We start from the raw sequence: 27,950 nt of genomic DNA on the forward strand, positions 1-27,950 counted from the left end.
CTGCACAAGGGAATCACCCACACCCCAACTCCAGCCCCCAACACCCCCCAACCCCCAGCCCCCTACCTCCCCATGTCCCCACCCCCACCCCCGGCTTCACCCACTGGTCAATCAGACTACACCAAGGCTTGGGAGGATTACTTCAAGAAGCAAGCACAAGTGACCACTGGTGATGGTCCTGGAGCACCCCCTGGCTCCTAGCCTGACTATAGTGCCACCTGGGCTGAGTCTTACAGACAGCAGGCTGCTTACTATGGACAGACTACAGCCACCTCCCACCCAGTAGGGATAGCAGCAGGCAAGTGGGAACTGCCACCCTCCTCCTCCTCCCCCCCTCCTTTTTCCTTCCCAACTCTGACCACCACGGTCCATCCTGCCTTAGTGGGTAGCGTTGGTAACCCTTTCCCCTGTGGGGTGTGCCCTTGATGTCAGCCTCCCAGAGCCTCTCAGCCCCACTGCTGGGAAGCACTCCATGGGTGCAGAGGCTCACTGAAGAGGCTCCTCTGGTAGCCACTGTTGGTGTGACATTGTCGGGTGCTGGAGGCACCGGCTGCAAAGGTGGACCTCTGAACTGCTGGGATGTCCTGGGTGGGGGCAGGAAGTGGGGGCTATGCTGGGTGCCACACCGATTGCTGAACAAGCTCACTCAAAATTTGGTCACTTGGGAAGAAAATGTTTATATTTTTCCCCTTTTCAGCATCACTATTTTGGGTTTTGTTCTTTTTTATCCATTTTACTTTTTACTCCACCATCTTCATCCTCATGTTCAAGTAACTGTGTGTTGCAGGCAGCCCTGGCTCTGCTGGGCTGGAGGGGAGCCTACTGAGGGGACTGGGCCTTCCCTACCTCTAGTGTGCTTGCCTCTGTGTCCCGGGTCTTGTCTGTGAAGTGGGCATGAAGATTGTTGCCACCTTCCAACCTACCTCACAGGAGTGTTGTGGGGAAACCATGATCTGAATGCTGTGATGCCCAGCTTCTGCCTGCCTCCCTCCTCTGTCTCCTTCCCTCCTGGTACTTTTCCCCTGTGTGCCCTCTTCTACACCCCTGGCTTCTGCTGCACACTCCTCCTCCTCCTCCTCTTCCCCCACTCCTCCTCTTTTTCCTGCTTCTCCACTAAGGACCAGTGGAGTCCCCAAGACAGTCACAGCCCCCTGCTTAGCCTGTGCTTGGGCTTGGCCTCGAGTTGCAGCCTCTTACAGCCACACCGCACTCCTGCCATGACCATTCCTGTCTCTCCTCTGCAGGCAACTGAAACAAATGGATACGAACGTCATCTGTGAAAATATTTTTTCCCTTCATTTTAGTTCCGTTTAGGGGTTTCTTTTATTGGTTTCTATATTTGATTGGTTTGGTGAGAGAGCAACGGCTGCCTAGGGTGCAAGGATCCCCTTCGGGCTGAGGCGCGCTCTCTCTCTCATTCTGTGTGTCTCACATCTTCTTCCTTTCTAAAATTGGGATCCTTCATGTTGAGCCAGCCTTAGAAAATAGCAAGAATTTAACCTCTGCCAAAAAAAATAAAAATAAAAAAGGTGAAAATTGAATCACAAAGAGCAGAACAAAACCTATAACATGAGATAAATAGATTAGATAGATGATAGATAGATAGATAGATAGATAGATAGATAGATAGATAGATAGAAAGATAGAAATCTTTATCCACCAGCCTTTGAGCCTACTCCCTGAGGGAAGCAATTCACTATCTCCCTACTGTCCTGGGGGCCCTATTCTTATTTTTAAATAAACTTTTTAAAAGAAAAAAAAAACAGTCACTCTTGCTATCTCTTTTTTTTCTTTTTCTTCTTTTTTTTTCAGTTAGAGTTGGAACATTCCTTGGACCAGGTGTGGGTGTCACAGGCCCCTCCTACCCTGTCCCCCCCCCTCTCTTTCTTCCCTGGCTCCTCCCTATACCCACCCCAACCCCAGGACTACCCTGGTACATTGTCATCTGTTGAAGATGAGATAAACTGAGAAAAAAATGAGAACAAAACAAAACAATTGTGTGGCAGTTTTTACTTTGTACCACTCGCTTTTAACTTCACAAATAAATGGTAACAAACCTAAAAAAAGAAAAGAAGAGAAGAGAAAAGAAAAGAAAAAAGGTGTTCTCGGCCATCTGAGGCCCCTCAGAGTTGCCCCGGGATAAAGGATTCCCTGCCTGCTGAACAGAGACCAAGTGGAGTCCAGTGAACCCAAATGGCTCCGCTTGGAGAATGCCTAGCCCATGCTTGTTTGAAGACAAAAGCCATTCTTTCTGCCCCTCTTCCTACTACACTGCTGTCCTGCCAGCTACTCCCTAAAGCCTGGACCTCATTTCACCTACAACCCACGAGAGTGCACACCAGAGAAGTTCAAGGACAACTCAATTTTGTTCCGAACTGCCCTGACCTTGAACCTCCACATGGTAAATTTCTACTTTTGAATGAAATAAAAACAGCGAATGGCTACAGACCATTCAATGTCTGCTACCACGCAGAATAACTGCCATGAGTCAACTCCAGAATCTCTACTTCACAAAGGAGAACAGTGAGTCATCGAGAGGCAAGACTTATTCCCAAGATCAGTGTGCCAGCACCTTCCCAAGATGGCACTCAAGCCGGAAGTGAGGAGTGGAGGGCACAGAGCTGACAGCTGCCTTCCTTGTTGCTAGATCGGCCCCTAAACATCTCAGTGATGTTTCTGGTTTTCAGTTCACTCTCACTGTCTAGTTTCAGTGCCCCCCTCAGTGGTGCTGATGTCTCTACCTCTCTGAGGCCCCCTCTTTCTTGTGCCACATCTCCTCGATGGACAATGGACGTGGTGTCTTTGCTTTGGGTTTCACACGTCCACTCCAACTCCCGTGGAGCCTGCTGCCAGCTCCCATCGTGTATCTGTTTCCTAATCTGTCACTCTTATGTCTCTTCCAAATAGCCATGTCGCCCACTGTTACTTGTTCCTGGGTGATGTGTGTGGCTTTCCTAAATGGACTCCATTCAAAATCCAGGCATAGAATCAGATTGAACTAGAAACTCCATAGACGCAGAGGCTTTGTGCTTACTCTTCTAAAAGGCAGGCTCAGTTATTTCTAAACACCTAGACAGACCCACAAACACCCTCAGCCCTGTGTCACCAAGTCCCCAGGGTTAGGCTGGCTTTGCCTTTTCAGTAGCCCGAAGTCTTGGCTTATCTAGAACAGACAAAGACATCAATAGAGAGACCAGAGGCATAATTTCTGCAACGGTTAGTGTTTTTCTTTGATTTAGTTTTTTTTTTAACTGTTATGGGGTACATGCATGCTCTCAGGTGCGTGCGTGCATATGTATGTATGTATGTATATATGTATATACAGATGATAGGGCATGTATGCCATGCTTGGGTTTAGGGGTCAGGAGTCAACTCTATAAAGTCAGTTTTCTTCCACTTTTGCCTGAGTTCTACAGAAAGCTCAAATTACCACTGAGCCATCTTGCTGGCCTGATTTTGCTTTGTTCTCAGGCAGTCTCACTATGCAGCCCAGGCTGGCCTTGAATTTGCAACGCCCCTGCCTGTACCTCACAGGGGCTGGCATTATAGGCATATGCCATGGAGCCCAGCTTATTTTGCCATTTTTATATTTAGCTACTCACCTGGTTCCGACTCCCCCATCCCTTTCTTAACCTGTTGGAGTTGGTGATCACAGGTCCAGCTTACCCCATGTATAACTATAAAGAAGCCCTATAAATGAATATTTAAGATAGAGACAAACTGTGGGATGGCATACATGCAGGCTAGTATATTAAAAAAATATTGTGTATAGTGTGTAAAATCTTCCTCTACAAACACAAATGCCAGATGAAAGCAGGGAACTACAGAGCTGAAAACTTAATGTCAGAGAGGAGTCATGTGTCAGGCACTATAGGATTGGGCTCCTGGGACAGAGAAGGAAACCTCCTACCTCTGACCCCAAGAGCACAGGACTAGGGCATCGCAGTGAAAAGAGGTACCGCATGCCATACAGACAGAAGAGACTGACACTGTATCCCAAGGAAGGGAAGAACCAACATGGGGAAGACACTGAATAGGAAACCTCTGTGTGGTGCATAAACGAGGGAGTCACTGAAGTTCACCGTTCTCACAGCACCTCTGAGTCAGACACATAAGAACTACGCATATAAATGTGTTAGTGAGGGAGCAAGAGGAAGGAGAGAGACAGAAACAATGAGAGAGAGGCAGAGGGGAGAAAGGAGGAGAAAGAAAAGGAGGAGAAGGAGGAGGAAGAGGGAGAGGAAAAGAGAGGAGAGATGATAGGGAAAGACACACAAGAGAAGGGAAGAGAAAGACTGAGAAAAGAAAGAGACTGAGAATCAGAAGAAGTGGGAAAAGAGAAGGGGAAGGAAAAACAGCTCTCCCATCTCAGTGAGCACACCGACTGACAAGACTGGCTTCTGCTCATAACCTCCACTGTGAAAAGCCACTTTGGAGATATGACAGACTGCAAATTAGAGGCAGAAGCATGCAAAATGGCATCTTATTATTCCCAAAATGAAGAAAGTGACTGGAGAACAAAACAAAACAAAAAACAACAAAAATAAAGATGATCCACGTCAAGGAAGAGACATAAGAAGGATGAAAATCAGGAGTGACACGAGACGAAACCTGAGTCACACGAGTAGATTCTCGCTCATGGAGTCCAAGAAGTCCACAGGCCACACATACATCGTAGCTTGAAACCATGATAGGAAACAATATTTTCAGTTTCAAAAACCTCTCTTCATAAAGCACTTGTTACAAGTAGAGGGAAACTGGGATGCCCCCTTTAATCCAGAGGTCAGCATGGGTGTTGTTCACAAGGGGACAGTCACATGGTGACTCCTCCAGTGGGTCAATGAAAGGAACACGCAGCCCTTCTGTAGCACTACCAGACTTAGGGGGATGGATCTTTGAGAGAAAGTGGGAAAGCACTAGACACACGAACTGAAGGTGTTCTGTAGCCCATAACTCAAAAGGATCCTAGCAAACGCAGAACTCTTCTGGGTTGGAGACATTTCAGGAAGCACAGGGCTCCATCAATATTCCTATTTGGGACCCTTACGAGAACTCCTGGAACCCTAGGGGTGAGATCATGGCTGTGGTGAGAGCTGGAGGACACCATTTTCAGGGTTTGTCAGCAAAAGCTGGAGTGTGTGGAGGAGAGCTGTGCCAGGACACACAGCAGCTATGTCTGCATATGACCTGTACAAGACCAAGCTGGTCAGCATCCCAGCATGAGAGGAGGCAGAGATTCCCATACAGACTGAGGGGCTATTGACAGTTGACTGTGGCTAGGAGAGGGAGAGTCATTAGGGGGAGGCACTAGTAGATTGTCCATGAGAAGTGCTACGTGCATGTACATCGAAGCAGCACTAACTGGACACAGCGAGATATGAAATAAAAATATATAGATAAAATCGAAAGTAAATTTAAAATTACAAAATTGAGCTTAGCTGCTAAAAAGGGTTGGGGGTGGAATCTAAAACCTCGAAACCTCGAAACAGAAAATAAACTGCTTGTTTTTGAGGAGGAAGGAATTCTTTAGATTTCTAGAGGCAGTTTAAAGAGGAGGAAGAAATTGAAACCCACAAATAAAATCCAATAACTATCAGACACCAAATAAGGGCTGTGGTTCAGGCCGGCAGAAATAACTGTGAACTAAATAACTGCAATTGGGTTAAGTACCTCACGTGAAAAAATGTTTGCACTGGAGTGAACCAAACAATACTTAGCAAAGAGTCGCTCCTACAGTTTGAGGCTGAAATTAATGCTGGGACTGTTGCTGCACCTCTGGTCTTAGACAAGGTGAACCTGCTGTACCGTGAATCAAAACAGAGGCAAAGAAACAGAGATACAGCCCTTTAGGGCCAGTGTGAGCTAGACACAGCTTCAAACAGAAAACATCAGAAGTTGAAGGAGGAACGTGGAAATGCAGCGTTGCACAGTCAAAGCAAGCATGTGAGTTTCAATAGCTAAACAGCATAATCCAGGATCTGAGCAGGAAAATTACAAGCTTGTTCCGAGGAACATGGGGAGAAGGCTGTACCAAAATTTCCTCAGGTTTGTACAGTGGTTTAAAAATTGATCATCTATTCAGACATGAAGATGCAGATTTTAATAAATTCCAAAGAATCAATAGTGCACAGAAAATAAATGTTGGATTCAATTATGTGTAACTTTCCCTCCAACAGAGCCTGCCACCAACAGAACAGGACCTGTAAAGTCATTGAAGACAACCCTTGTGTTGCTAAGCTAATGACAAGCCAGTGCTCATTACCCCAGATTTATTTTTAAGTCTTCACAACTAGACCAGAGGAATGTTTATGCCTACCCCCATCCTCCCAGGATCCCCTGAGCCACCCAGATCCTCAGGGACTTGTCAGACAAGCAAGGCTCTCTGTTTGACACCTCTCCAAGCTAGATTTATTCATTGCTTACCGTAACAAAAAGCCTTCTAAAATACAGGAGCAAGCATGAGTGACGGGAAAGCATTTGATTGACACTGTCATCACCAAGTTGTCAGATTTAAGAGAAAAAGTAATGCTAGGAAATTCTGGAGTTTGAATTTGAGCGAGAAAGGATGGGTAGATGAAGAGAGAGCAAATGTATCTATGAGCGTAAATGTGTGTGCAAGATCATGTGTGTGGGCATCCGAGTGTGTCAGAGTATGTGACTATGTAAGAGTATAAGGGTCTAAGACTCTTTGAGTGTGGAAGATCATGTGTGTGGGCATCCGGGTGTGTCAGAGTATGTGACTATGTAAGAGTGTAAGGATCTAAGACTGTCTGAACCAGACATGTAAGAGCAGGGGGAAATGTGGTTTGCCCTGAAGTTATCTGTATTTTGATGCTAATTCCACTGCCCCAAGGACAGCTGCCTAGTCAGTACTCAGAACTCAGGTGACTTCACCAGAACCTCCCCATTGAATTTGTAAAGTACTGGTGAGGGGCAGGTACAGGATAGAAGGAGGCCTATCATTGGAGGAGAAGGAAGGATGGACGGGAGAGAAGTTTGAAGGAAGAGGAAGAGATTAGGACAGAAAGGAGGAGACAGGAGGAGGAGAGGGTGAGAAGCCATGGCAGGTTTTGTTAAGATTCTGCTCTGTGTATTTACAGGTTGTTATCAATGTTCCTAAGGATGGATGGTACCGGGCTTTGTATGTTTAAGTGGGTAATTATATCTTACCAACTGGGTCAAAGATTATTGTATTGTGTGTTCTTTTATGTGACGGCTTGAGTGTAGGAAAATGTGCGGCGGCAGGAGACAATGGGCCACCGCGGAGCTAGGACGTGATTCCACCAAGATACCTAGCAGATGTCATGGGGCACCGTGGTGCAGGACCTAGTGGGGTAAAAGACAATGATACTTTTATTTTTATATTTTTACAACATGTGTGTAAGAGTATTTGTGTGAGAATATGTGTAAGAGCACTGTGAGTGCTTGTGTGACTGTATATACTATGAGTGTGTGAGTCAATTAGGGTATATGAATATGTACATGTATCATGTAACTAAATACATAAGGGAATTAACTCATAAAAGAAAGGGTTTATTTATGGCTCAGAATTCTATAGTCCAAGATCAGCTTCTCTGTGACAATGGTGGCACACTGTAATACCGTAATAGGGCATAAGGCAAAGCAACTGCTTGAGGTTGAGATAGGGAACCAAGAGAGGATGATTAGAGTCTTACAATCCTGTTCCAGGGCACACCTCCAGGATTTACCTTCCTATCAGATTCACCCGCCCAAATATGCTAATTTAAATTAACACAAGCCAATGGGAGACATCCTACCTCCAAATTACAATGGTATCTGTATGCACACACACACACACACACACAGAGTACTGTATACATGAGTATGCTCACAAAAATAAGCACATGGGAGTCTAGGAAGTTCATGTAGTTCAGAGTGTGCTGGATACTGCAGGGGTTTAGAGGGAGACCTCAAGAGCTGTATAGATCTTGCTTCACAGTTGTCCTCACGAGGGATGTACACATCATGGCTAAGTTTTCTCTGACTCGGGGCTGTGCCCTGATACGAAGCCCAGAGCTGGGGATTGGTGGCAGCAGGGAGCAGGGGATGGGCGGTGGTTGCCTTGGCACCCATTGTGCCAGAATAGCAGAGATAATGCAAGTGTTCAGAACACCTGTGACAACTGTGTTGTCACAGTTTCAGTGCCCTGGCCCAGACACACAGCTGGCAGCCACTCCCCTGGGCCTGTGTGGTCCCCAGGAACATGGTAACAGTGAACAGAAATCCCTGAGCTACCTCCTGCTCCTACTTCTCAGCAGCCATCATTCTTTTGTGGCTCCAGAAAATGCTAGATCAGCCATGTTTGGAAGTTCTTCAGACTGAGAGCTTAGAACTCGTGATATTTTTTAGCTCAAACACTGGGTCTGCAAAGCTCTGGAAGATTCTGTTGCCCCTGGTCTAACTGCCAGCCCTGATCGTTTGTAGCATGTGTGTGCCATGAGCTCTGGGGCTGAACTTCTTGGTTGGTGAAGCACAACCTGAGCAGTTGTTCAGAGATGGAGATGTTGACAATATTTTAAGAATTATCAATTAACTACTTCTCAGAGACAGGGATGCCTTCTGATCAATGTTGCCATGCTAAACTAGACCCTGAGTACCCCAAACAACAAATTAGCACATTACACTTAATACCAGAAGAATAAACTTTCTGATTTATCTCCCAAATACACAGAAGGTGATAATTTTATTTTTTTTTAATCTGTGTGACATTTTCAAGGCAATACAAGCCATTGCTCCTATAATTTGCTCTGGGCTTTGAGAGGCAGATCAATATGATTAACAATCACATTGAAAACAGACTTTATTAGTATTCAGTTGAATATATACAGACTTACCTGGCTTCCTTTGTCCCCATCAGTGGACCCAGTCAGAAGCCACTGACAGTCAGGGAAGCTCATGGTACTCAGAGATGAAGGCGACGCCTTGCCAGGTATTATGGCCATTGTATATTATTTAAGAAACATCAGTTCCGATTTTCAATACATGAATAAGTTTAAATAGAAATGTTTCCATCTCAACAGGCTAATCTTTCCCAGGTCACACATGTTGGTGATTCTCAGACTTTGTGTCGATTTGAACATGATCAGTGACCAGGACTTCCTATGATAGCAATCCTCAGTGGAGCATGTGAACAGAGAGAGAGAGAGAGAGAGAGAGAGAGAGAGAGAGAGAGAGAGAGAGAGAGAGAGAGAGAGAGAGAGACTGAAAATGGGTGGCCAGAGGACACTGGTATGCCTTCTGCTGTGGCCCCTTTGGGTCCCCCAGAGATTCCTCCATCACAGGATAGTAATGGGGACAGTAATCTCAACACAAATAGTCTTTGTCACTCCTAAAGACTATTCCTCTTTAAATCTCTATCTTCTTGAGTTTTTCTTCCTGGACCCTCAGCACCATCCTGTGAGAGATTAAGACACGTTATCTATCTCTCCATTGTATGGATGCAGACAGCAGGTAGTTAAGATTAACAGTGCCAATGCCTGAAATACATGAGTATCTGGCGTGGTTGAGTACTACTCACTGGCTTCCTGTTTGATCTTTGTCTCTGCATTCTGTTGCTCCTGGCTTGTGGCCCTGGGCCATCAGACCTGAGACTTAGCAGCAGATGTGTGCTGTGAACTCTGGGCTGCACTGGTTGGTTAGTGAAGTGTACCATGAGCACATGCTCAGAGGCAGTGAGAACCCATACAGCCCTAGGAGCTGGTGAAGGGGAGAGAACTCAGGCAGGGAGGGAGACCAGCTTTCACTGCTGGTCTTCACTGCTGGTGCTGCTCCTCCTCCTGCAGCTACTTCAGACAGAGGACTGAGTAGCCATTGAAGGGTGCAGGGGAGCTCTGGCAGCAATTTCTGGAGAGTAGATCTCTTCCCCAAGGGGCAGTGTTACAGCTGTTATGACAGAAGCTCTCTGATGATGGAATTTTTAATCCTTCTACACATTTTTAATCCTTCTAAATAGAATTCTTAAATACAGTTTTGGGGTGGGTCAGGGTCTATATATTTATATATTATCTATATATTTGAGGGCATGTTCCTGCTTCTCTATGACTGATCTGTCTTGAGCCTATGTGACCAGTGGTCACATCCTCATCTGTGGAGGAGGGGCCTGGAGCGTTGCCACATGTGACTGATCCGCCTCAAACCTCTGTATGTGGGTTTGTAGGGCTATAGCTTTTGAGAGGGGCCTGATCTCCTGGGAGACTGGGAATGTGCCTGCCATCCCTTTTAGGGTCGCCAGGGATTTGACCTATCTCCACCAGGAATCAGGGTACCTTTCACAGCCCACCAACCTACATATAAGGACCAGGAAACTGAAGCTGGTTAGGTCATGTCAGGAGCAGCAGCTCCAAGAGTCATACCAGGTGTTCCTCTTCCAAGAACAGAGCTTCCTATGGTTGACTCTCCCTTCTGAGCTTAGTGGCCAGGTTAGAGAGGTGTCAAGCTAGCACCATGCCTGCAATCAGAGCTGTCTCCAGAAGTTTCTACAGAGTTCCGTGTGGGAGAAAACCTGGCACGCTGCTCTTCTAAGTAAAAAGCATGGCATGCCATGCACCTAAGTATTCCCAGAAGTCAGAACACTAAATTCTGAAGTATCATGAGTAGCCAGGAGCTGGCCTGAGGACAAGTCAGCACCCACTATGTGTCCTCTTAGGTGTTTCTTTCACATAGAGACCCCGGCCATATGAGCTCTCACGGTACAATCCAAGGTGATGTGCTAACCAGTCACAGTCCACTCAGGTTTCTGCTACATACATGGTTCACATGAAATAGAGCAGACCCTGTTCCCTGAGACCATCTCTGGAGTGCTTCATCTCTGTGCTCTTTACTGACCCACAGGCATTGCAGTCTTGTCAGGGGATGCCCTAGTGACAATGGCGTTCTGTCCCATTATTCTTCCAACAGAATATCCAGTAGAGGCAAAACTAAACTTACTAAAACCAAAACCCAACATAGTTTCAAGCATGTTGGAGAGAAGATATCCTGCTGGCATTTAGGTATGTGTCCCCCAGCACATCCCTAACCTGTGGGTATGTGGGTACATGTTCTATCCTCTCCCCATACATGCCCTGAGCTGTGGGTGTTTACCTGTACATTCTGTCCTCACATTTCCTGAGCACCTCCAGAGCAATGTGTCTTTGCGGCGGCAGCAGGGCTGGCAGGCGCACTTTCTGACAGTACGTGGTCAGGAAGAGGAAGCACTGTTCATCTTTATCCTCTGAGCAGCGCCCGTATAAAATGCTAAGCAAGCTGGTTGTGAGAAGAAACATTTAAAAGCCTCTGAACTTCTAACTATGCCTGCCAAGACATTACACTCTATGTAGGCTGCCAGTGTTTTCTTAGCCATTGACTCTCGTGGCTCACCGCCACCCTTCCAAAACAGCCTACTCTTCCTGACCAGAAGTAATTCTCACTAAGCTGGGAGATGATTCTACTGTACAGTCCTTACTGTGTGAGCATGAAGACCGGAATTCCAGCCTTAGAGTCCTGAGGACCCCACATTTAAAAAGGAAGCAATGGGCCCTTGCTTGTAATCCCAGGGCTAGAGGGGTAGAGAGAGGAAGTACAGCTCATTAACCAGGCAGGCTGTGATTCTTAACACCCAAAATGGGTGGGCTTAATCCTTCCCACATACTATCTTAAGTTTCTGGAAGATTTGATAATTACTCATTACAGGGACTTAGAATTATCACTAGAATTCGATGTCCATTTTATCAACCAAGCAAAGGGGATATCACAGTAGGGATGGGGGGAACCAACAGAGTCAGCCTAGACAAGTCACTTGGAGCCTTTAAGCCTCAACGGCTTCCACTTGTAAATGGAAATAATTGAGCCCCTGTGAAGAAATTTTTCATTAAATTTTAATTAAGTATTTCAAATGGGCTCTCACTGATTTCTCCTCTCTCCTTCAGTAAGCAGGGCCAAGGAACAATACATTTCCCACTCACAGCTAGCCACTCTCTTCTCTGGATTTTAGAGCTCAGTACTCAGAAGTGTGGAAAAACATGCAGGTCAAGCAGGATGGGCTGCTGCCTTCCACCCTCAGCAGGGCAACAGGAGATGGTGCTGAGCAAGACACCTGGACCATTCACTATGAACATCGCAGGTCCTCATGACCTCCTCAAGCCTTGTGAGAAAGAGCTGCCATTGTTTAAGAGATCAAAGACAAAATATTCATGTAGGGATGTGCATTTTAAGTACGATTGCAGCTTTGTCTTGTAGCTAGGCCTCAAATACTAGCTACTGGGAGGCCAAGGCAGGAGGATCCCAAGTTCAAGGCTAGCCCGAACAACTTGGTTATGCTTTGTCTCAAAGTAAAAAGTAAAACATTTGGCTGCAGTAGAGCCCCTTGGTAGAATGATTTTTCCCATGTGTGAGATCCATGATCAATCTCCAGTTTTTAAAAGAAGTTCTTATGAAGAATTGGTTAGTACAGCACTGACCCAGGGCTAAGCCAATGGTCTTGAGGTGGGAAAGGTCAGCATGGGACCAGAATAGCACCATGAAAAGTGTTGCAGTATCACTTCTGAATGGGGACTATTCATCCCATAAGGGTATCTCTGGTTCGTGAGAACTCATGCCCTTCCTCTGTGGTTAGTCAAGGTACCTGCATCCCCACAGCCTGTTTCCAGAGAAGCACCAGGTTAGGCAGAGCAGCACATCTACTCTGTGCACATACTGTTCCTATCACAGTATCCCCTAGCACAGGAGGGCTTTAGAGTGGAATCAAATAGAAAGGCACGAGGAGGGCTTCCAGTGTGGTGCAGCAATGACAGAGGCTGCCAATGACGAACCTACTGAGAGGTTCCCAAAGGTCATTTAGCCCTGAGAGGGAAAGGAAAACTCTGGTCAAGAGTTTGAGATGGAACCTGGGAAAGTGGCTTGGAGGTTACCAGTCCTTGCTGCTCTTGCAGAGGACCAAGTTCAGTTCCCAGCACCCATATTGGGCAGCTTACAACCACCTACAACTCAAACTTCAGGGACTCAGACACCTTCTGCCTTCTGCAGACCTCCTCACGCTTGTGCACCCACACAATGTAAGTATAAATTAGAAATTTTAGAGAGAACCTTGGATGCCCCGTAGGCTGGGAGTCTTGAAGCACAGCCTATAAGGGACATCTCTTTGATGTAAGATCCCTCTATCACCCAGGTATGACTTGTGTAGGTCTCTTCTGAGACCCTGCTCTCTCTCCTCCCTCCACATTGGTCCCAGGTGACCTTTGTTGTTCCCTGAAGTTTGGTGTGTTGATCTCATCTTCTAACTGGATTTTACATGTAAAGAAACAGAGATCTACCTTGTTTTGTGGGCCATAAGCCATACCCAGTACTTTGAGACTTTGCCAGTGTGACACAATCATGTCCTTGGCCATCTCTGCAATACACAGTCTTGGCCTAGAAGCCTCCTTTGACCAGGAGCTAAGAAAGAATCAAAGAGAACCCAAACCACCAACTAAACTCCCTTTATTCTCACTTTGAAATCTTAAAAACACACTTTTCATCTTTTCATTTCTCTACACCGAGAGAAGAGAAAAAAGGAGGAATCAGAGAGGGAGGCAGAAAGAGACAGAATATTCCATTTTCACTAAAGGTCTGCCTTGGTATGTCAGGGTGTTCTATTTTCCATTCTGTTACTCTGACAAACTAACTAACTAACACTAACTAACTAACTAAAGGTAACTAAGGAAAGGAAAGGGCTCATTCTACTTACACTTCCAAGTCACAGTCAATTACTGAAGGATATCAGGGAAGGAACATGAAGCATAAACCATGGCACACTCAAAAGCTCATGCTTAGCTAGCTTTCTTATACAGGCCAGGACCACCTGCCTAGGGAATGGTGCTGCCCACAGTGGGCTGGTCCCTCTGCCTTTAATTAACAATCAAGACAATTCCTCCATGGGCATGCCCACAGGCCTGATCTAAAAATGTCTCCACCAAGGTTCTTCTCACAAATGACTCTAAGCTGTGTCAAGCTGACAATGCTAACTGAGAATCAGAAGGAAGAAGAACCAAACACTACTCTATGAAACATGAAAAAATGAGATTTACTGCCTCATAATTACACTCCTATTATGCCTCACTCCCTGAGTCTTGCTGAAGTGAAGCAGAAGGACTTGAAAGCCCCAAGGATATACAGCAAAGTGTCAGAAATAACAATGTGAATTAAGGATGCACAATTCACCAACTCTAATAAAATCTCTCTTATTTATGTGTGAGAGCTAATGTGTTCTGGCATGCTCCTAATTCCTGTTTTGTTATTTATGAAATGGAAACCTGACAATTCACTAAATCACTATGAGCCATTCCTTTTACAATCTGTTTTGTTTTCTAGCCACAGATTATTTTTTATTATTATTATTCAGGAATCACACTGACTCTCAGTGATTCAAATTTAGCAATAAGAAGCAAACTACTTTGGCAGTTTTGAATAACAGAAACATAGGAGTCTTCACCAAAAATCCTGCTACCTCATTCCTTCTTTGGTGCAGAAACACCTATCTGTGTTGTTCAAAAATATAAGTAGACTGTAACAGTCAGGGTTCCCATCAAAACCAGAAAAGTGAATTTTGAGAAACCTGGGGATAGTAACCTGCAAAGGCACTAACTGTATAAGAGGCCTGGTTAGATGGCTCAGCTCCAAGACTGTTGTGGTCTGTGTCTGCCTTGAGCCCTGGGAACAAGTGAAGAGGAAATTACCAGCTTCTTCGAGGCAAGACATGTTGACAGACAACCCCCTGAAGAACATCTTTTAGTTGGGACCACAACTAAATCCACAAAGGGTGCCCAATGGGATAAATGCTCTGCTCTCATCCTCCTACAAAGACAAGTGGTCCAGGGTTCTAGACGCAGCAGTCCAGCCGGAAAAAGATCAGAACAGGTCCACAGTGACATCAGGCCCCAGTGGAGGGCTACTCCATTGACAACTGAAAGCAAAGACTAGGTCAGCTGGTAGGGTGCATGGTCTTCATGGGCACACATGGACACATGCACAGATTTCTCCCCCCAGGACATATGCATACATATCAATTAAAAAACAACAGCAACAATAATATAACAAAATGGCCAAGTGTCTGCACAAAGCCTGCACACCCTACCCGTACTTTCAAGCATCTCCACATTCCTTACATCACTTCACACTGTGGGAACAGTTGCCGTGATGCAGCTTTAACAAAAAGGCAACAAGGAAAGGACCAATGTTCAGCACAGATTCACCCCCAGTATTCAATACCCAGTTGGCTAAACGCACAGAAACAGAACTCAAGAGATGCAGAATCCGGCTGCAGGGCTTGTGCACAAGGCGGGTTTAGAGTAACTGGTCTGCGGTGATGAGACTTTTTTTCTGTAATCTTTAATAATGAGAATTAAGAAAGGTGAAGAATAAAATTTCTAGAATCAGCTTTACTTCTGAGTAAACCTGAGTGGATGAGCACAGTGGATAAAGTAAAAGTTGGGATTTTTCACAATGAGGGAACTGCAGTAAACAGCGATGCAGGTAAAGTGTGCAGTTTGAGGAGTCGAAACCCTTTCACATTCCCAGACTCACAAAGAGTGCTGCGTGTGAGTTTCCCTTCATGGATGAGTTACCATGGCTACACAGACAGTCTCTGCTAATTATTTATCTCAGTTCCATCATCGTTCTCTGCCACAGAGCAAGAAAGGTTTCCAAGCGGTCTCCCAGCTTTCTGTCACTGCCTTCTTCCTGGAGTGCTGGAGCGGGTGGAACACAGAGGGGATTATTTCCGTCTCTTCTGGATGTGCAGGTTAGAAAGCAAGCCCATTAAAAAGCAGCCGCGCGGCACCTTCACTAGAGCAGCAAAGTTTTCTCTAAGGGTCTAGATAGAAACACGGAAAGTTACTGGTACAGATAGCTTCGGAAGCTGCCTCATTACGCTACAGGGCAGAAGTACCACCCTTCCCTCATTCTCTCCTGGCTTCTTCTCCTGTTATAACTCACTGGCCACCCAAGAGCTACAGTCGTGCTTGCTTCCTTCCCAGTTTGTCCAGACTTGAGTTGTATGGTATCGCCGTCAGATTATTCCTTCTGTCTTAATGTCATCCAAACATACTCCAGATGTCCCTGGAAGTCATAGCCGTAGATTCTTGCCCACAGACCCACAGAGGTGTGTGATGGACTGAGCTGATCTGAACATGACGAGACACTTCATCCCTCCTCAGGGGCGGCTCTTCACCTCCTTTCCCTATTTTAATACTGGTCTTTTTAAATCATCAAATCTCTATTAGGCTCCCTTAGATTTACCCTCTGTTAGACGGAATCAAGACACAGAAAGGTCCCTAAACAATTGGGATCCTAGTTTGGGCTTGGGGCTTTGATGTCCCTGGGCTTAGCCAAAATCTGGTGAGGCACCCTCCCATTGGCAGGAGAACCAATGAGATTGTAGCAAAGAATTCAATGTAAGAAACTTGCAAAACCCTCAAATTGAGTCCCCAGAAAATGGCCATTACCAGGGACTGGCAAGGAAGAATCTAGTTACAGAGCAATGTCTCCATCTCTCTGTTTCATTGCTATGACAAGAAGCAATTTAAGGAAGGAAAGGTTTACTTAGGGCTTGCAGCTTGAGGGCACACATCATGGTGGGGGAGTCTAGATGGCTGAAGCTTGAGGAAGAGGCATCTGCCATAAGGAAACAAAGAGACAAATACTTAACTTGCTTTCTCCCTTGTATTCAGTCCAGGACACCAGCCTATGGAATGATGCTGCCCATGGTGGGAAGGATTCCATTCTTCTATTAAACTAATCTAGATAATCCACCCCCAAGCTTACCTAGATGCTTGTCTCCTCAGTTCCATCAAGTTGATAATAAAAATTAGTCCTAATAACTACTACTCCCAGCCCTGATCAACCTGAAGAGTCCAGGATAGACTAAAGGCTGTGGATATGAGAATGGAAAAGTTGGTCCAGCAGCCTCTGTGGGGATGAGAGGATGTGCCCTGGGTGTGACTGTGAGTCTTCCAGCTTCTGCTGACATTGGCAGCTGTGTAGGAGAATGAGAGCCATCCATCCAGGAGTGCTGGTGGCAAAGATATTGATACAGCCATGGCTTTGATAAGCAGAACAGGAAAAGGAGAGTTGACAATGGGAGATAAACATGGACCCTGTAATCCTCCCTCAGTGTTTATGGGGATTGGATGTAGAGAGTAAACCCTCACAGAGAGCATCTGTCGATGCTCATAGCCCGTCTTCAGAAAAAGGGAATGGTGTCTGGCTGTAGCTCATGCATATCTCAAAGTATCATCTAAGGAATCCCTAGATTTCTTGTACAACATAAATGCCACATATGTTTTTATTCTGTGTTTGAACCTTTAGGGAATAATAAATGACGAGGAAACAGTCCTTCACGTAGACTTGTGTTTTTTTTTTTTTTTTTTTTGTAGCTGGGGACCGAACCCAGGGCCTTGCACTTGCTAGGCAAGCGCTCTACCACCGAGCCAAATCCCCAACCCTCAGACTTGTGTTTATTTGAATGAGAAGTGTGCTCCGGCCTCTCATGCATTGAAACACTTAATCCCCAGTTAGTGGTGCTATTCTGGGAGGTTATGGGAGCTCCAGGAGGAAGAGCCTTGCTGAGGAAGGATGTCACTGAGGGGGTAGTTTGGGATATATCACTCTGCTTCATGTTTATGACTGAAACTGTGAGCTCTCAGCCTTCAGCTCCTGTCATTTGCTGCTATGCCTCCAACTGTGATGGACTCTCTTCCTCTACCATATAGCAAAATAAACATGGCTTCCATAAGTCACTCTTGGCCATGGTGTTACAGCCCATCCTGGGTCTGGCTTAATAGTTAAATAAAAGCAAAAACAGTGAGAACCCCCCCCCACTGGTTTTATAGCCATTTCTTCCTCCTCTCTCTTTGTTTCTCTAGTTCAAAAACACTATTGTGTTTTGCCATATCACCTTGGGGTGGGACGATAGGGAATTAACAAGAAAGACAAGCTCCACTAACCCTGGATTACATTCTAGGGTGGAATGATTTGGCACTTGAAATGGAAACTTGAGGGTTCTTCTGCCCTATTTTAAAAAATGGGATTCAGAGCTAAACAAAAAATTCACAGCTGAGTGATATCGAATGGCTGAGAAGCACCTAAAGAAATGTTTAACATCTTTAGACATAAGGGAAATGCAAATCAAAACAACCCTGAGATTCCACCTCACACCAGTCAGAATGGCTAAGATCAATAACTCATGTGACAGCAGATGCTGGCGAGGATGCGGAGAAAGAGGAACACTCCTCCATTGTTGGTAGGATTGCAGACTGGTACAACCATTCTGGAAATCAGTCTGGAGGTTTCTCAGAAAATTGGACATTGAACTACCTGAGGACCCAGCTATACCTCTCTTGGGCATATACCCAAAAGATGCCCCAACATATAACAAAGACACTTGCTCCACTATGTTCATCGCAGCCTTATTTATAATAGCCAGAAGCTGGAAAGATCCCAGATGCCCTTCAACAGAGGAATGGATACAGAAAATGTGGTACATGTACACAATGGAATACTACTCAGCTTATCAAAAACAATGACTTCATGAAATTCATAGGCAAATGGATGGAACTAGAAAATATCATCCTGAGTGAGGTAACCCAATCACAGAAAAACACACATGGTATGCACTCATTGATAAGTGGATATTAGCCCAAATGCTTGAATTGCCCTAGATGCACAAACCACATGAAACTCAAGAAGGATGACCAAAATGCTAATGCTTTACTCCTTCTTTAAAAGGGGAACAAGAATACCCTTGGGAGGGGATAGGGAGGCAAAGTTTAGAACAGAGGCTAAAGGAATGCCCATTCAGAGCCTGCCCCACATGTAGCCCATACATATACGGCCACCAAACTAGATAAGATGGATGAAGCAAAGAAGTGCAGGCTGACAGGAACCGGATGTAGATCTCTCCTGAGAGACACAGCAAGAATATGGTAAATACATAGACGAATGCCAGCAGCAAACCACTGAACTGAGAACGGGACCCCCGTTGAAGGAATCAGAGAAAGGACTGAAAGAGCTGAAAGGGTTTGAGACCTCATATGAACAACCATGCCAACCAACCAGAGCTTCCAGGGACTAAGCCACTACCCAAAGACTATACATGGACTGACCCTGGGCTCCAACTGCATAGGTAGCAATGAATAGCCTAGTAAGAGCACCAGTAGAAGGGGAAGCCCTTGGTCCTGCCAAGACTGAACCCCCAGTGAACGTGATTGTTGTGGGGAGTGTGGTAATGGGGGGAGGATGGGAAGGGGAACACCCATATAGAAGGGGAGGAGGAGAGGTTAGGGGAATGTTGACCTGGAAACCGGGAAAGAGAATAACATTTGAAATGTAAATAAGAAACACCCAATTTAATAAAGATGGAGGAAAAAAAGATGCCAACCACAAAAAAAAAAGGTTCTTTTGAAAGTCAGTTGTGTTGGATGGTGTTTTGCTGGGGCATACATGAGAAGGAATATTTTGCTGATGCAGACACAGGTGAAAAGATGTTCTGCTAAAGCAAATACATGAAAGGACACAGGATGAAGAATTCTTCACTAATAGCATTCACATATTGGTCTGTCTTACATTTGTAGTTGAGCTCCATTTGCCAGCACTCCATAGAGAGAAATTCACCAGTAACTTGTGGTCTGCAGCAGTTTCTCGCTGCTTCCTCAGACTCAGCGGATTGGCTGAGTGGTGTCAGCTGAGACAGACTCACATGGAGTTTTGCTAGATGTGCATGCAGACGCAAGACCCATGGAGGTCACGAGATGTTTGAAGGGAGTATAATAAGGACTCTGGAGCATAAGGCTTGCTTATAGAGCCAAGCTTCTTCTCAAAAAATGAAAGAATTCTTCCCTGATCTTTGCTTCGCTGAAGGAGGCAGTCAAGAACTTTGCCTGTGTTCTTGTTGGTCCTGGTCCCTCCTAGTGACTTGTGCCAACTCAGCTAAGGTCTGGCTGTTCCTGCTGGGTCATGACATCACTGCTGCTATCCCAACACTACTGAACTGAGTTGCCGGTATATTCCTGAATTGTTTGTGAGTGGATTGAACTGCTGACCTGTGAAGCGAACTGCTAATTTCCTGACAATGCAGAGAGGATCAGCTCCAAAGAAACTTTCTAAACAGGTCCACTTCCCCCATATCCTTTCTGTTCTACTACTTCTGGTGGGTGGTGGGCCAGAAGGGAAGTTGAAGCATTTAAGAACCACCACTAAAAATAATCTTTGAAAAAATTAAAGTTACAGACTCCTGTTGGATGGGTTTTATTTCCCAGATCTTATACCTTTCTACTTTTTTAATGTTGCAATGCACAAGAGGTTTCATTTGTCTTCACCAATTCTCATCTCTGTCTTATGGAAACCAAACAACATAGGTGAAGACTGTTGGATGAGCCACTACAAGCCGGTATCACTGTGGAATGTAACAGAGAGTCATTGATCTAGCTATGCCCTCTGTCATGGTTAGCTTTAACTGCAAGTTAACACAGCTTAGAGTCATCTGACAAGAGAACCTCCATGGAGGAGTGGCCCTGATTAGATTGGCCTGTTGGCCTATCTGTGGGTGACAGCCTTGATTGTTAAGTCATATAGGGAGGCCTAAGGTACAAGTCGGTCCTGGGATATATAAGAAAACTAGTTGAGCATCAGACTGAGAGAACCAGCAAGCAGCACTCCTCCCTGGTTTCTGCTTCAAGCTTCTGCTTGAATTCCTACTCTCAAAGATCAACTTCCCTCAGTGATCAAATGTTACCTGTGAGCATCAGATGAAATAAACCTTTCCTACACGAAGTCACTTCTGGTCATGCCAAATGTCCTAGCAAGAAAATAAAGCAAAAACAGCCTTCAATCCTAGGATTCCCACAATTTCCCCCTGGAAAACAGAGCTGCAGAGACAGGAGCCTCTATAAAGCAGACATGTAGTTCCTCTCCTCAACAGCAGCCTGGTCCTTTTTTGTGAGAAAGAAGATGGATTTAGCAGGAGACAGAAAATCCATACCCAGTATTTTTCTGTAGGGCTTGTGATATGACTGTGTAATGTTAGGAGTACCACATCATGTCCCGATCGCTCTATACCCTGACAGTGTTTGCATTTGCTCATCAGGTGCCAATTGAGAGATGATTGCATCTGACTCTTGGAGGAGAGAGGAGCTAATTTGATTAGATAGAACGCTGGAGCTTCCATTGCCTTGGGGAACAGAGATGTAACCTAGCAGCCCCTTCACTATCAAGTGTGTCAGTTATCCTTGGAAAGATGGCCAGCATCAATAGGCTGTGAACTCTCCTGGTCTTCAACACAATTCAACAGTAAGCTCCATTTTTTTCTTGTTGCAACTCATATTTCCCAGGATGTGATAGCCATTTATTCTGGAATCCTAGAATATAAGCAAACAAAAAGGACAGAGAAAGGAAAAAAAAGAGTGGACCTCAGACAAGAAGCAACAGACAAGGCACCATTTCTGCCACGAGTGAAGCCCTGAACATTAGTTCATATTTTCACACGTCTTGTTCAGAGCTGGATCTCTCCCTCTGTCTCAGAAGATCACTGGGAGTCTCTGTTTGTGTACCCTGGCCTCAAGGCTCTATCCCAAGGATCTTGGGCAATCGGAGGTCAGAGAAGCCAATCATAATGTCACTCACAAAGCATGTACACTCATGGAGAGACTGGTGAGAGGAGCAGGTGAGGAAAGAGCATCTGGGTTGTAGCCATGTGTTGTTCACACAGGCAAACATCCAACATAACAGTACTTGTGCTGCACCCCTGGTGGCAGACACTTTTTGTTATATTGATAACCATGTCCTTGGAACAATCTTTCCCAACCACAACAGCAGTGACCCTTGACTGTGGTTGTGGGTCCACTAATACTGAGCCTGACCATGCCCCTTCTCATCACTTCCCCCCCGAAGACAGTAACAAAGGAGAACCTGTCAATAATGATCAGGTGTGCAGGGACTTTAAGATACAACATCTAATTAAAATGATGGTGTGAATATATCCTTTCAAGTGTACCTTTTGAGGCCTCTCTACCGTAGTGTAAAAGATGGATGGACCCATACTGCCTGTGCAAAAGTGAAAGTAAAGGCAAGCTAAGAGCCTCAACGTACGGTGCCTGGTCCTTCTGAAATGGTGCGGACCACATACACCTCCAGCTAATCTTGCCCATCTCTGCACAAGGATGATGTCACAGTTCTATAATCTGATGCAGAACCAAGGCATGAGATGGTCACCACCTGTCCACATGGTGAACTGAGTCCTCAGTGTTCCTATTTAAGCAGTCCTCTGGCTTCATGGACTTGCTATGTCGTGCCTACACATGAAGATCCATGATAAGAACACCAAGCTCACACTGGGGACTTAAACTTGGATCTCTCTGTCATTGTTGAACTTCTCAGAAAATATCCTGCAAGCCAATCTTATAAAACCCTGTTTGATATATATCCATCCTATCATTTCTATTCCTCATGATACATTACATTTGAGAAATATCTGCAATACTGAAGGTGGATGTCCTTAAGACCTGAAGAAATATTTTCACAATAATGGTTTATAGGAAGGTTAAACTAGAACTCAACATCTGCCTTAGACTGACCCTCTCCCCACTGACTTCCACAGACAAGGATAACTACCCCCATGCCTTCTGTTTGTCATGGTGAAGGTTGCCAACACAGGCTAATTTCTGTATGTTGTTAATAAAGGTTACCATGTGTAAATTTGGTGTGACATGTTCTTATATAGTAACTCATTTTCCCTCACAAATCCCTACAAGATAATACAATAATGAGTGACTGGAATGGAGGAGGTGCCTATGGTTTGTACTTGTAGGCACCCCATCAGTTCATTTACCCTGAATTTCTGATTGTCTGCTTATAGCCCTGGGCTGGCTGGCCAGTGAACTCTCAAGATCAACCTATCTGTAACATGAATCATAGGGTTACAGACATGTGCACTCATACCCATTTATACACAGATAAGGGGATTCGAACTCAGGTCCTCATGCTTTCAGAGCTGGTGCTCTTACTGAGCCACCCCGGCCGTCTGGAGTCTTTTTATAACTGCAAATACTTTTCCTGTCCCTTGTCTCTTGCTACTTTGACTGGTAAAGGGCTGCAGATTTAAAACCATTCCCCTCGGACTTAAAAGTACTTCTCTTTTGTTTTCTGACAACAGTGCTCATCATTTTCTTTATGGGAAATAAAATGTGCTTTGATTTATTCTCTCTGAAGCTCTTAACAGAAACTCTCTGTCCCCAGCTTCATACATTTGACTGAGGATATGTCTAACTATTGTACTCAATTTCATTTATGTGAATTAGTATTCATGACATCTTTCAATTGAAGTCTTTCATCTTTCATCTCAGGGAAGTTTTTCTTGTGTCATTTCTTATTCCGTCCTGTCTCTGCCGCCGCCGCCATGTGTCTCCTCCTCTACCTCTTCTCCCTCCTCCCCTTCCTCCTCCTCGAATCCTATAATTGACCTTGCATGTGGTCCAGCTGGAATTTATTATGGTATTTCACATAGCTGCAAGATTTTTTCTGATTTTCAGTCTGGATTTTTCTTTTCCCTGAATCATTTGTTTAAGCAATCACAGTCATAATTTGTGTGAGGATTTTTCCCTTTATTTACTCAGAATACAACGGTTTTTCACTGTCAAGTCAGGCAACAGAAACCTGACTTGCAAACCTATCTTCAGTATCTCATAAAGAGAACAGTAAAACTCCATCTTTTGAGTTGAGCAACATAAGAGAACAGCAGGCACCTGCTTGAAAGCCCTGTCTGTAGAGTCATTTGGTCATCCACTAACACCAATGATGGCAGTCACTTTTGTTGGCTACTGATCCCTATAGGAAGAGCCTTAGGTGAGGTGTGCCCCGTGGTGGCTTTGAGATGTTCCAGACCTGGGTACCTCACTCTCAGTGGTAAGGTCAAGCTACTTCACTCTGAGACACCAACACCTAGCTCAGGAGCCTATGAGGATGCTCTGCACCTTGGGAATCTGTGCTACCAGATGGTATAGGCCAGGTACTTTCTCCCAAGTCTCAGTATGTCCAGGGTCTGTAGTACCACGGTACAGGATGTCTGCAGATGCAAGGGTAGTCACCATCCCACATGACTAACTCACTACTCACTGTGCAGACCCATCCATTCCAGGCTTAAAACCTCCTCAGGACCAACCATGGAGACCAGCTCTATCTGCCATCTCTGCCCCTCCCTCAATCCTTGGACACAGGGTCTTACTACATAGTCCTGCCTTGTCTGTAATGACCAGGCTGGCCTTGATTCAGAGTTTGCCTGCCTCTGCCTCGAGTGCTAGGCTTCCTGGCATGGGCTTCCATTCCCAGCATCCTCTTCATGCTCCCCACAGCTTCCTGTGCTTTACCCACCCTGACAGCCCTTCCTCTCAGAAACTCTCCAAACATTTGACTCACTGAAGGCATTATTTCACTTCTCTCTAGAGAACTTGAATGCAGTTGTCCAACGAAGGGAAATAAAAATACCAAAGAATATTCTCATCTCCAAGAATTTCCAACCACAAAGTGAAAACACATCTCAGTGTTACAGCCTTCTGTACTGGCATCCTGGTGAATGCCTGTGTGGACAATGGAGATGTGGACACAGCCGCTTCTATAGATCTGATGTTGAGAGAAGACATGAGCAAAACTTAATATCAGACTCACAACAGAAGAACAGAAGTATGTTGGCATGGAGAGACATGGTAAAAGTTTAGCTCATGGTGTGACCTCTGGCCTTGGCTTTTCAGGTCCTTCAGCTGATTCGCCACAGAGGCAATAACACTTTGCGGCTTATTTGGTCCACCTGTTCTATCCATCTGCCCCTTTGGCTGATGACCTGGAGGATCCCTTACTGAAACACCAAAGAAGATGTCACTCAGATGGATGTTGGTCTTTTTCCCAAAGATCTAAGAGTATGTTGACAATTGCATTATCCAACTAGTTTAGATAAAGCAGCCTTTGGTGCTACAGCTTGTTGGAGAGAAGGATGCTGTTATATAAGGGTGAGCATAAGGAAAACATTACCCTCACCCAGACCCCTTCATGCCCTAGTTTTGTTTCTGTTGCTGGGCTAAAACAAACAGACAAAAAAGCAACTTCTGAGAATAAAGGATGGATTTTAGCTCAAACTCATAAGCTATAGAGCAGCAGTTCTCAATCTTCCTAATGCTGTGACCCTTTAATACAGTTCACCATGTTGTGGTGACCCCCAACCATAAAATTATTTCATTTTATGTTGCTATTTCATAACTGTAATTTTGCTACTGCCATTAATCATAATGTAAGTATGTGTTTCCTGATGATCTTCGGGGACACCTGGGAAAGTGTTGTTTGACCACCATACGGATTATTGACCCACAGGTGGAGAACTGCTGGTATAGACCATCGCCATGGGGTAGTCACAGTGGCAGGAACATGGAGCACCTAGTGCTATCACACCCACAGTCAAGAGCAGACACCAATAAATGTACACGTTTAGTGCTCAGCTAGGTTGCTCTACTGTTACATGGTCTGCGGCCCAAAGCCTAGAAATGGTGCCACCCACTCTCAGGCTGGGTCCTCCCATATTAACAATCAAGACAATCTCTCTAAGACATGCCCATAGGCCAACATGACCTCGACAGTTCATCACTGAGATTCTCTTCTCAGGTGATTCTATGATCTGTTAAGTTGATGACTAGAACTGCTACCACTCGAGATGTGTGTTGTGAGGAGTCTCATGCTTACTCCCAATCGTTCACACCCGAAGCTGAGGTTCACATCTCTACCCTGGATACACATTTCCAGCCAGCACTCTGTTTATGTCTCACATGAATACCACCATTGTTCTTATTTAATATGGATTTCCCATTTCTATTCATAATTGCTCAAAATTGTTCTTCATTTTTAAAGTAATAAGATCATTCAATCTCTAGATAGCCATCTTAACTTTTGTAAAACAGTAAGACATTCATGTTTGGTGACATAAAAGTAACATGACAACAAGTGAAACTTCTGCCATTGAGGTCTCCTGATGGAATAATTCCTCAAACTCCTCCTTTTTTATTTTATGTATGAATTTTAAATTAATTTAGGTTTTTTCCTAAAAAATAATTTAGATTTTTTTCAAAAAAATTAATTTTATTATAATCATGTATGACCACGTGTGTGTGTGTGTGTGTGTGTGTGTGTGTGTGTGTGTGTGTGTGTGTGTGAGTTTGTGAGTGTGTTTACATATCTGGGGGACATTTGTGTATCATGGGACTTGTTTGGAAGTCAGAAAGAAACAACTGTCAGGAATTGTTTTGCTCTTTAGAATATTGGATAAGAATACTGAACTTAGATTATCAACTAAGGCAGCAAGCCTCTTTACCCCCTGAGCCATCTTGCCTGCCATAGATTACTTTCTAGACTTTATCCTGCAGCCTCACAACCACATTGGTAATGATATTACCACTCCACTTATCCAGTTCACAGAGTCCCTCCATGGTCCAGCACTGGAACTTATACCTCAAGTATGTGATAATGCCCATAGGTGCAAGTATGCTCACTCAGGAGGCTAGAACATGTGGCCAAGAGGTGAAACACACAACTGCACACTTGTTCTGCCTCCCTGGCACCAGCTTGTAGTCCTCAACCACTTCACATCACAGCACCTTTGGTTCCTCTGGTCACCAGTTCATCCAAAATAATTTTATCCATTGGAGGACTTAGAGAAAAGATTGAAGGAGTTGAAGGGGTTTGCAACCCCATAAGAACAACAATACCAAGCAACCAGAGCTCCCAGGGACTAAACTACCATCCAAAGAGTGCACATGGACAGACCCATGGCTCCAGCTGCATATGTAGCAGAGGATGGCTTTGTTGGGCACCAATGGGAGGAGAAGCCCTTGGTCCTGCCAAGGCTGGACCCCTCAGTATAGGGGAATGTCAGGGCAGGGAGGCAGAAAGGGGTGGGTAGTTGAGTCGGGGGAAAGGGAATAACATTTGAAATGTAAATAAAATATCCAATAAAAATGATTTTATCATCTGCAAAGCTGTAGGCCCGTCTTTAACATCTAGTATAGGCTAAACCTTGGAACACAAGCCTCTTGGTTGATCCTATTTTAGAATATTGCTCAAATGAACCACTGTACTTTCAGAGAAAGTTCTCTTTTATTAAAGGAGTTCTTCTGCTTAGCTTCCTTCCCAAATCTCACATTAAAGAAAAATGCTTCCAGAGTTCTACACAGATCTGCTCCCTAAATAGTCAGAGAAAGACAAAATAGTCTCCGAGCACAGCAGCCGAGCAGATACAGATGTCAAACACCATCTACCACTAGCTTATGTCCAGCCTACAACCCTAGAATGAGCCTATAACCAGCCTATAATCAGCTTATAACAGTCTCTGACTAGCCTATATCCAGTCTATAACTAGCCTATAACCAGCCTGTAACTAGTCTATAACCAGCCTATAACTAGTCTATAACCAGTCCATAGGTTACCACATGCTGTAACTGCAGTCTCCAGTAGTTGGCTTGCAGGAGGTCAATGCTCCCACTTTGTATAGGAGAGGGAGTAGAAAAGTGAAGGGACGGCTTTGTGCAAAGCCTTACAAAATCCCCACATAAAAAGGCCAGTTGTCAGGGCTGAAGAGATGGATCAGCAGTTAAGAGTACCGGCTCCTCTTGCAGAGGACCTGCATTCCATCGCAGCACTCACACAGTGGCTCATAGATGCCTGCAGCACCTGTTCCAGGGGAACTGATGCCCTCTTCTGACCTCCAGAGGGACCAGCACACACATGGTAGACAGAAAGACAAACAGATAAACAGGCAAACGATTTATACAATAAAAGTGAGTAAAGATACAAATTTTTAAAAGTTGACTAAGAGGAAAGTGAGAAACTCCCAGTCAGACTACTTCCCACCCCACCCTGTACCTGACCTCTGTCACCCACATTGCCTCTTTTTC

General features: G+C 44.9%; 1 long non-coding RNA gene across 1 annotated transcript; it reads right to left on the reverse strand.

Annotated features, from left to right (window-relative positions):
* Positions 1-1,304: 1,304 nt before the first annotated feature.
* LOC134486663 (uncharacterized) lies at positions 1,305-8,062 on the reverse strand. Its single transcript, XR_010066008.1, has 2 exons — positions 7,854-8,062; positions 1,305-1,502 (listed from the first exon to the last, which is right to left on the reverse strand). It is a non-coding gene; the product is annotated as an uncharacterized LOC134486663 (long non-coding RNA).
* Positions 8,063-27,950: the final 19,888 nt, after the last annotated feature.

Source organism: Rattus norvegicus, chromosome 4 (genome assembly GCF_036323735.1).
Source record: "Rattus norvegicus strain BN/NHsdMcwi chromosome 4, GRCr8, whole genome shotgun sequence".
Classification (NCBI taxonomy): domain Eukaryota; kingdom Metazoa; phylum Chordata; class Mammalia; order Rodentia; family Muridae; genus Rattus; species Rattus norvegicus.